This window comes from Triticum dicoccoides, chromosome 3B (genome assembly GCF_002162155.2).
Source record: "Triticum dicoccoides isolate Atlit2015 ecotype Zavitan chromosome 3B, WEW_v2.0, whole genome shotgun sequence".
NCBI lineage: Eukaryota > Viridiplantae > Streptophyta > Magnoliopsida > Poales > Poaceae > Triticum > Triticum dicoccoides.
Window position 1 is genome coordinate 796,775,218 of NC_041385.1, and position 8,954 is coordinate 796,784,171.

Consider the following 8,954-nt stretch of genomic DNA (forward strand, 5'->3'; position numbering starts at 1 on the left):
TACCTTTTCCCGGGACCGTTTGCGCCTTTTGGCACACGTATATGACAGTGTCGCTAGCATCCATATGATAAGGAGCCCGGGGCTGACATGGCTAGTCGTAAACCCAAAGTGGCACAGACTTACAGGGACAGGCATCCATGACCCAGCATCGAACGTGTCGGTCATCAGCGAGTGAATCCAGGCTGTAGCACTGGGCTAGCAGGACTCCGGTGAACCGGGCTGTAGCGGGCTAACAGGACTCCGGTATTCATCGCGTGACATTTCCCCGAAGGGACAGACACAGGAACGAAGAAGGACACATGCCGGCCAGCCTAAGTGTTCCGGAGCAATAGCAAGCTACCATGGCTCGGTGGAAACACTAGGAGACATTTCCCGATAAGAGAGGCTACTAAAGATAAACAACTAGATAGTCAGATCCCACACATACCAAGCATTTCAATAACATACACACAATATGCTCGATATGTGCAAACACAACATGGCATCACAACATGACTCTACGACTCAAGTAATTTATTCAATAGGCTCCGAGGAGCGAGATATTACAAACAGGGGTCTCATGACCCAACATTCAGAGCATACAAATCAAAGCACAAGCGGAAGCTATCATGTCTGGGTACAGACATCTATAAATGAAAAAGGCTGAGAAGCCTGACTATCTATCAGATCCTGCCGAGGGCACAAGATCGTAGCTGAGGTAACAAGCTAAACGTCGAAGTCCACGTGGAACTACTAGTGAGACTGAAAGTCTCTCTGCAAAAACATAAAATAGGCAAACGTGAGTACAAATGTACCCAGCAAGACTTACATCAGAACTAACTACATATGCATCATTTTCAACAAGGGGATGGTGGGGTTTAACTGCAGCAAGCCAGCTTTGACTCGGTGGCTATCCTAAACTACGACTGCAAGCGACTCTTTTGAGGTGGCGCACACGAGTCCACATATTCACCATATCAATACACCACTATGGATCCGCTCCCGTCTCCCTACGAGAACGCCATCCATAGCACTCACGCTTATCTTGCGCATTTTAAAGTATCCACTTTCACTTGTCTATGAACTGATATAAGCAATCCAGAAGTCCTTTTCCGCGGACACGGCTATTCGAATAGATGATGTTAACCCTGCAGGGGTGTACTTCTTCATACATGTTTCCACCACTTAGCGTCTGCACACGACATGTGCTCGGCAGACTTAAAGCGAAAGCCGACGTGGGTGTAGACCACGACCTACCTAAACACTCAAGTCTCTAGTCCAGGTTTATCGCCTATTCGGGTTCCATCCATGAGGAGATCCGGCCGGAGTTTCGCTCACAGCCCCAAACGATGTGAACAGGGTTCCCGAGATACCAAACGGGCATCCGGTACACCGTGCCACGTACCTACCACATCACAGCCCACCCCTACGGTCAGCGCTGTCCACGGCCTCCAGTAAGCTACAAACACCAGAAACTACTTGCAACTCCTGGACAGAGGACTAGGGTGAATAAGAAGTCGAGCGGGGTCATATTTCAGGGCCCAATGCATGGTAGTAGCTGAATCATGGATCACAAACGCAGAACTCAGTTCCTAAGGACGGCTTCAATGAGACAACCCACCATGTACTCCTACATGGCCTCTCACCGACACCTTTTACCAAATCGTGTTCACACACTTAGCTCACACATAGTAGGACATGTTCACACACCTCTGATTCATCCTCGATGAATCAGACTTGACTCAACTCTAAGCAGTAGCAGGCATGACAAACAAGCATGAATGAGTAGGCACATCAGGGCTCAAACAACTCCTACTCATGCTAGTGGGTTTCATCTATTTACTGTGGCAATGACAGGTCATGCAAAGGATAAAGGGGTTCAGCTACCGCAGCAAGTAACAGATGAATCGGTGTTGTCCTAATGCAGTAAAAGAGAGCAGGAGCGAGAGAGTAGGATTGTATCGGAATGAACAAGGGGGTTTTGCTTGCCTGGCACTTCTGAAGATAACATTGAGTCTTCATCAGTGTCAACGATCACATCATCGGTATCACGTCTATCGAGAGGGGACAAATACCGGCAACACAGAAGGGAACACAATCAATGCAATGCACAATATGATGCATGATCATGACATGGCAAAATGAATGTGTTTTGTGCTAATGCAACTAGCAACAGATTAAATGAAGTTGGTTTGAATACAAGATTCAAATTCAAACTCCATATGTGATTATTCAAATGCCATTTAATTGATTTGTGCTAAACAGCAGCTATAAGTTGTTCTAACATGCATGAAAATGGTACAGATGGATTCCTTGAATTTTTCTGATAATTTTTCATATATAAATTATCTAATTTGGAGTTACGGTTGAATTTCTATGATTTTTAGAAGTTTTTACAAATTTCTAGAATTTCCTGAATATTTATAAAATGAACTAAATTCCAGAAAAGGAATATTGCGTCAGCATGGCGTAAGGCTGAGGTCAGCAGGTCAACTGGGTCGCCCAGAGTCAAACCTGACGTGTGGGGGCCACACGTCAGTGACACAGGTTAGACAGGGGGGGTTAGTTTAGTTTAATTAAAGATTAGGGGCACTAGGGCCCACATGTCAGTGTCAGGGGGTTAGCTTAGGTGGTGATTAGCTTAAACTAATCACCTGATGGCGGGGGCCCACCTGTCATAGACCCAGGGGAGGTCAAACCCCTGGTCAAACGACTCAATCCCGCCGGCGTTGAGTCGCCGGCGAGGCCGAGGCGGCGGAGGCCTTCGGGTTTCTTGCTCCGGCGACCAAATGGCCGGCGGAGGGCATCTACGGAATGCCCAGGCTCGCACGCATCTAACAGGGCAAACGGGAGAAGCTAGGGCGGCCGTAATCCTCGCCGGCGTCGAGCTCAGCGGCTGCCGGACCTCGGGCGTTGACGGGAACGGCGCTACGGTGCACAAGAGGGGAAACGGAAGGGCGCTGCGGCCTCCTGGGGTTGCGGTGAGCACGACGGTGGGCTCGGGAGCGAGCTGCGGTGGCTGTGGCCACGGCCACACCATGGCCGGCGGCGAGAAGCTCTCGGCCGCGGTGGATAACCTAGCTACGGCGCGCGAACGACGAAACAGAGAGGGGGAAACGGACGGAGAGCTCACGTAGACCCTGTAGAGGTGGACGGCGAGCTTGAGGGAGGCCGGACGGGGGCGGATTTGACGGCGGCGATCCGCGGTGGCCGAGGAGGGGAACGGCGAAGCTGGCAGCATCCAGGGCTTCCGGAGGGCCGTGGATCGGTGGGGAGGAAGAGGGGGTCGAGGCGGAGCCTTTGAGCGCATCGGCGAGGCTAGGGGGTGGCGGTGGCCGCGAGGGAGCTCGTCGGTGGCGGCGGCTCCGTTCGGGCGAGTGAGGGAGAGAGGAAGCAGAGGAGGGGGGGAGAGTTCGGGAGAGTGAGGGAGTTCCAGGGGGGTGGCGTGGCACGCATGGAGGCGTCCGGGGTGTCGAGGTGGAGCGGCAAGCAGGAGGTGGCCGGGGCGTGCGCCGGCGTGCGTCGGCCACGCGCCTGTGCCTACTGGCGCGAGGAGGAAGGCGACAGGGGGGGGAGTGGAGATGGGCTGGGCCGCACAGGAGCTGGGCCGGCTGGCTACCGGGTGAGCGCCAGATAAGTCCTTCTCTCTCTCTCTTTCATTTCTATTTAATTATGTTTTCTATTTTCTGTAGTTTGTTTTGATTTAGTTTTAGACACTAAACCATTTTATAAAATCCTGGAAATAGTTATGTGGCTAGGACTAAAATATACCAAACCACATAAAATGTTCCAGTAATTATTGGACATATATTATTTATATATCAAATATATATCCAATGCAAATAGCTATTTATTTAATTCAAAGGCCCAAAATAATTAACTCTGAGATACCAAAAATATTGTTTTGAGTTTTACCTCTTTGCAATATTTTCAGAGACTAAGAGGAACATTTTCTTGGACTTCTTTGAGGAGATTTTAATGTTGATCATTTTTAGAAGGTTTCTGAGGCTTTAAAAATTCCTCAATTCAAATTTCATTTGAATTAAAACATGATACTCACATGAGGTCTAGCCTAGTGCATAACAGGACCAGGGATGTGACAACTCACCCCCACTAAACAAAAATCTCGTCCCGAGATTCAAGCGTAGGGTAGGGTGAAGGGGAAACGCAAACTAGCACAATCTTCACGATCCAGGGTGCACTTTATCAAAGCGTTGATTCGATCACCATCTTTTTCTCGAAGTCTTGCTCTGAGAACTCCAACTAACATGACAACGAGAGGAAAGGAAAGATCCTAAAAGAATGGTTCTTCTCGAAGGTCGAACAACTCAGGATTAACTCACGGAATGAGACATAGCAACATCTCTCGAGCTGAGAGGCGAAGCACACATCCATAGCAATGGAGTGAAGCAGATGACGAAGGTTCACTAGGTAGACCACAATTTCACGCTTAAGAAGGTGGTAATCGATTGTCAACGTAGCGAGGAGTTGAGTTGCCATGATACCATAACGATACACCTTAGGGAAGGTGACTCATAGAGATATCCCCTTAAGTGGCAAAAAGAATTACTTTTGATTCAGAGATCATTGAAACTCTTTAAACCAGCCTAAGGCAATTCTCGAGCGATCATTTGGAGGGGGTCGGTAGAATGGCATACTCGGACTTGGATGATGTGGATTACCTTGTTGAAGACAACGTAATGGATGAATTTGCTTACCACCGGAAATGGAAGAGACCCGTGGTAGAATGGCACATTGGCGGTGCAAGCTGGGAACAAAATGCAAATGCTGGGAATGATTCTGGTAACTGGGGAAGAACCCAACAACAAAGAGTGAATCCACTGTTGAGAAGTTATAGCATAACCGAGGAAACTGAGAGGAATCCCAGTTAGAGCCGATGATAACACGTAGCGCTTGTGCGTGCTCTCAAGAACTTGAGCATTTCCACAATCATCAAGGTTTTATCAACAACCGCGTCAAGGGTGCTGACAACACAACATACTACCATGATGAATAGCGATGGACGATGCAGATGCGAAGGAGGATAACACTTTCTCAGATTTCACCTTAGCGAGGCCAAGCAAATAAAATCTGGATGATCGACCGAGAGACATTTAGCACTCCGCTTCTAATGTTCTCCTTGATGTGCTAGCGTAATCCACCCATAGATATGGTTTGATATCTAGAACATCAAGTAAAAAGGTCGGACTTCGGAACACAGAAATCCATAGGGGCAACTAGGGAGTAATCCTACGAAATCCCTATGGGGAGGTGGCCAACTTCCTCAAACAAGATACTATAATAATAGGTCTACCGGATGGGTGTGTTGGCCACGACATCCACCTTGCCGGTTATTGAGAGACCAATATTATAATTCTTGGGAAATGTTCCAACCATCACATCTGCCTGAGATTCAGATCTGGTTGGTGTCAGGATATCCCAGACTCATCAAGTCTAGAAAGAAAAATGAAAGTTTGCAACACAAATCGACGAGATAATGTTGCGGGATTCTCGGGAGATGAACTACGATAGCAAGCTCCAAAACATGAGCTGGTTCTGCTACAAACATTTGAACACGCTGTCCCAGACAGACATGACCACGTGGTAGTCTTATAATAAAACACTACCGAGTTCAGGTGGGGAACCATCATTAATGACATCGAAGTCTCCACGCGTGGAAGTCCAAAGAGTTCACCTTGGACAGACTCCTTTATCTTTGAACAACTCAATCAGTGGCTTGGTGTGCTCGGAACACATATGGAATGAAGGTTGCAAGTCTCCAGACCACAGAATACTTCGCACGTATGCATGACTGACTTGGGATGATTCCAGAGGAAGCAACATTGACTTTCTCGAGTCCACGGCGGCAACTTGCATCAAATGCACATGAACTAGAGGAAGTCACTCCTTTCATCAAACAAATACTTCATGAGTTAGCATGAAGAAATGCTTTCAAAAGTTTCCAACACTAGCTTAATGTTCAACAAAATCATGGAGGAGATAAGGATGTTGTCAATGGGCTCAACAACAATTCTTCCGGGTTTCCCTTTAAAAGGAATTCCATAGTTAAGAGAACAAGTGTTAGCATTGGTCAAACCCAAAAGATATAATGGTGTATGCTCGAGGGATCAACCACGAGTAAGACAACATTACGAATATCGTTGGTTCTGGTCTGATTGGATGATAGCCCATACTCAAATTATAGATGGGGTAAGACAATAGGTCCAACAACTGATCACAAGGACCAATTAATGAAGATATCATCTTTCTTCAACACACACACATACACAGAAAGATATCCCTTAACATGAACTAAGTCAGACAAGCTTTTATCTTCCAACTCTCCAAGTTGTTGTCTAGCTTAACCAACTAGCTCCGGGATATCCATCACAGATTCTTGGAGAAAGGGTGGTTCACAAGAACCCGACTTGATCACGAGCTCAACATAGCAGTCAGGTGACAACCTGGTAATACTTCCGAGAAGATATTCGGAAAATCACGAACCACCGGTATGTTACTAAGCTTGAGAACAATCTCGCTTTTGAGGGCAAGACGATATGATCAAATGAGTGAGGACATGACAAGATCCTAACTCATCAATCGAAGGGTGCACCGAAATAAGGACTAGGTAGCACGATCAGTCTTAGAAGGATGATTCAAAAACCAACATACTAAGAATGAAATTATTATCCTTTAACTACCAAGCAACGAGGTTGCTGGGAGTATTGATTTCACACATCACAATTCATTTGTCGGTATTCCGGTTGCATCAACACGAGGGCCGAGGAATGACTAATGATGGTGAGAAGTATCACTATACCAAGAGTTCATAGGATGGTGTGCAATTCCTATAACAATCTCGATATAGAATAAGGTAATACTCCAAGGTAGAACAGAACCAAAAGCTGGATTGGCATTTGATCTGCGGAATACAACTACTTTGACCCAATCCTAGATATGGATGAGGTACTGGAGTTTGTTTCTCCTAGTCATTCCGCGATAGAATGGCTTGACGGACCACAAAAGTAGTAGGCATCGATAAACGAACGCACGCATACTCTTGACTATCAATTGATAGACGAAGGTCAGTAGACAACTAAAGAGGGACAACTCAAAGGAACATATAACTTTCTGAGTTGTGGATGCATAGACTAGTATGTCGAACCAAGTTCAACATAATTCTTCCGGATAACCCATGCAGAAGGGTTGAGCTGGCAGAGTCACAATATAGCATGGAGAACTCATCGACAGCACTCTTGTTGTCATCTTTTGGTTCAGAAGAACTCCTGCCAAGAATGGTTCATGGTAATTGGAAGAAGGATGTACCACGAACCTCGAGGACTATCGCAAAGGTTACTACTATCCTAAAGGGACTAGCAAACACTATCAACATGAAGTAAGTAGAGTGAATCTCGGGTTCAAGAAACCAGGAATAGAATGCCTACTAACTAAATGGCATCACAGGATGCTTTCGATAATAAAGGCCAGAATCTTCACACTGGGAACACAAAACGTTGCTAGATTACTAGGTGACTCCCTAAAACACCTAGGGTCATAATAATTATTCCAACATATATGTCGAGGCAATAAAGTACCTCAACTCACTAATTTGTGTGATTAATCTGACCAAAGGCACATCGGAAACAGAAGGAAGGGATTTGCAAATGCATCGGACTATTTAGAAACCTGGGATGACTCCGATAGCATAACGGCTGTAAATGCTCAAAGGATTGGAGACATGCTACAAAATGGTGGCATAGCCACTCAGAAGCACAATATCAAGGTTTCGAGATCAACAATTAACATACGGAAGTAGAAACTGAACTCAAGCTTACAACCATCAATCCTACAAGTCTGCAGATTAGTAACACGTGATCCTGATAGAAAGAAGAGATAGCCTAGTTCTTAATCCCCGTAGGAAAGATAAGATGACTCAGATCAGAAGGGCATGAGGTAAAGGAGTAAAAAGAGCCTTACGTTCCATCCCACAATCAATTCCCTTATATAACTAAAGAATTTCTAGACTCAACTTCGATCAGTTTGGCTTGGTAATCCTACAGGCAGTCAAGCTCTGATACCAACGCTGTCAGGACCCCGACTCAATGCCACATCGATCTAGCATGTAACACCTCATATCACTTTGCGGCCTCACGCACGGTATTCCCACGGGTGTCGCCTTACCTTTGCCCGGGACCGTTTGCGCCTTTTGGCACACATATATGACAGTGTCGCTAGCATCCATATGATAAGGAGCCCGGGGCTGACATGGCTAGTCGTAAACCCAAAGTGGCACAGACTTACAGGGACAGGCATCCATGACCCAGCATCGAACGTGTCGGTCATCAGCGAGTGAATCCAGGCTGTAGCACTGGGCTAGCAGGACTCCGGTGAACCGGGCTGTAGCGGGCTAACAGGACTCCGGTATTCATCGCGTGACATTTCCCCGAAGGGACAGACACAGGAACGAAGAAGGACACATGCCGGCCAGCCTAAGTGTTCCGGAGCAGTAGCAAGCTACCATGGCTCGGTGGAAACACTAGGAGACATTTCCCCATAAGAGAGGCTACTAAAGATAAACAACTAGATGGTCAGATCCCACACATACCAAGCATTTCAATAACATACACACAATATGCTCGATATGTGCAAATACAACATGGCATCACAACATGACTCTACGACTCAAGTAATTTATTCAATAGGCTCCGAGGAGCGAGATATTACAAACATGGGTCTCAAGACCCAACATTCAGAGCATACAAATCAAGCACAAGCGGAAGCTATCATGTCTGAGTACAGACATCTATAAATGAAAAAGGCTGAGAAGCCTGACTATCTACCAAATCCTGCCGAGGCACAAGATCGTAGCTGAGGTAACAAGCTAAACGTCGAAGTCCAAGCGGAACTACTAATGAGACTGAAGTCTCTCTGCAAAACATAAAATATGCAAACGTGAGTACAAATGTACCCAGCAA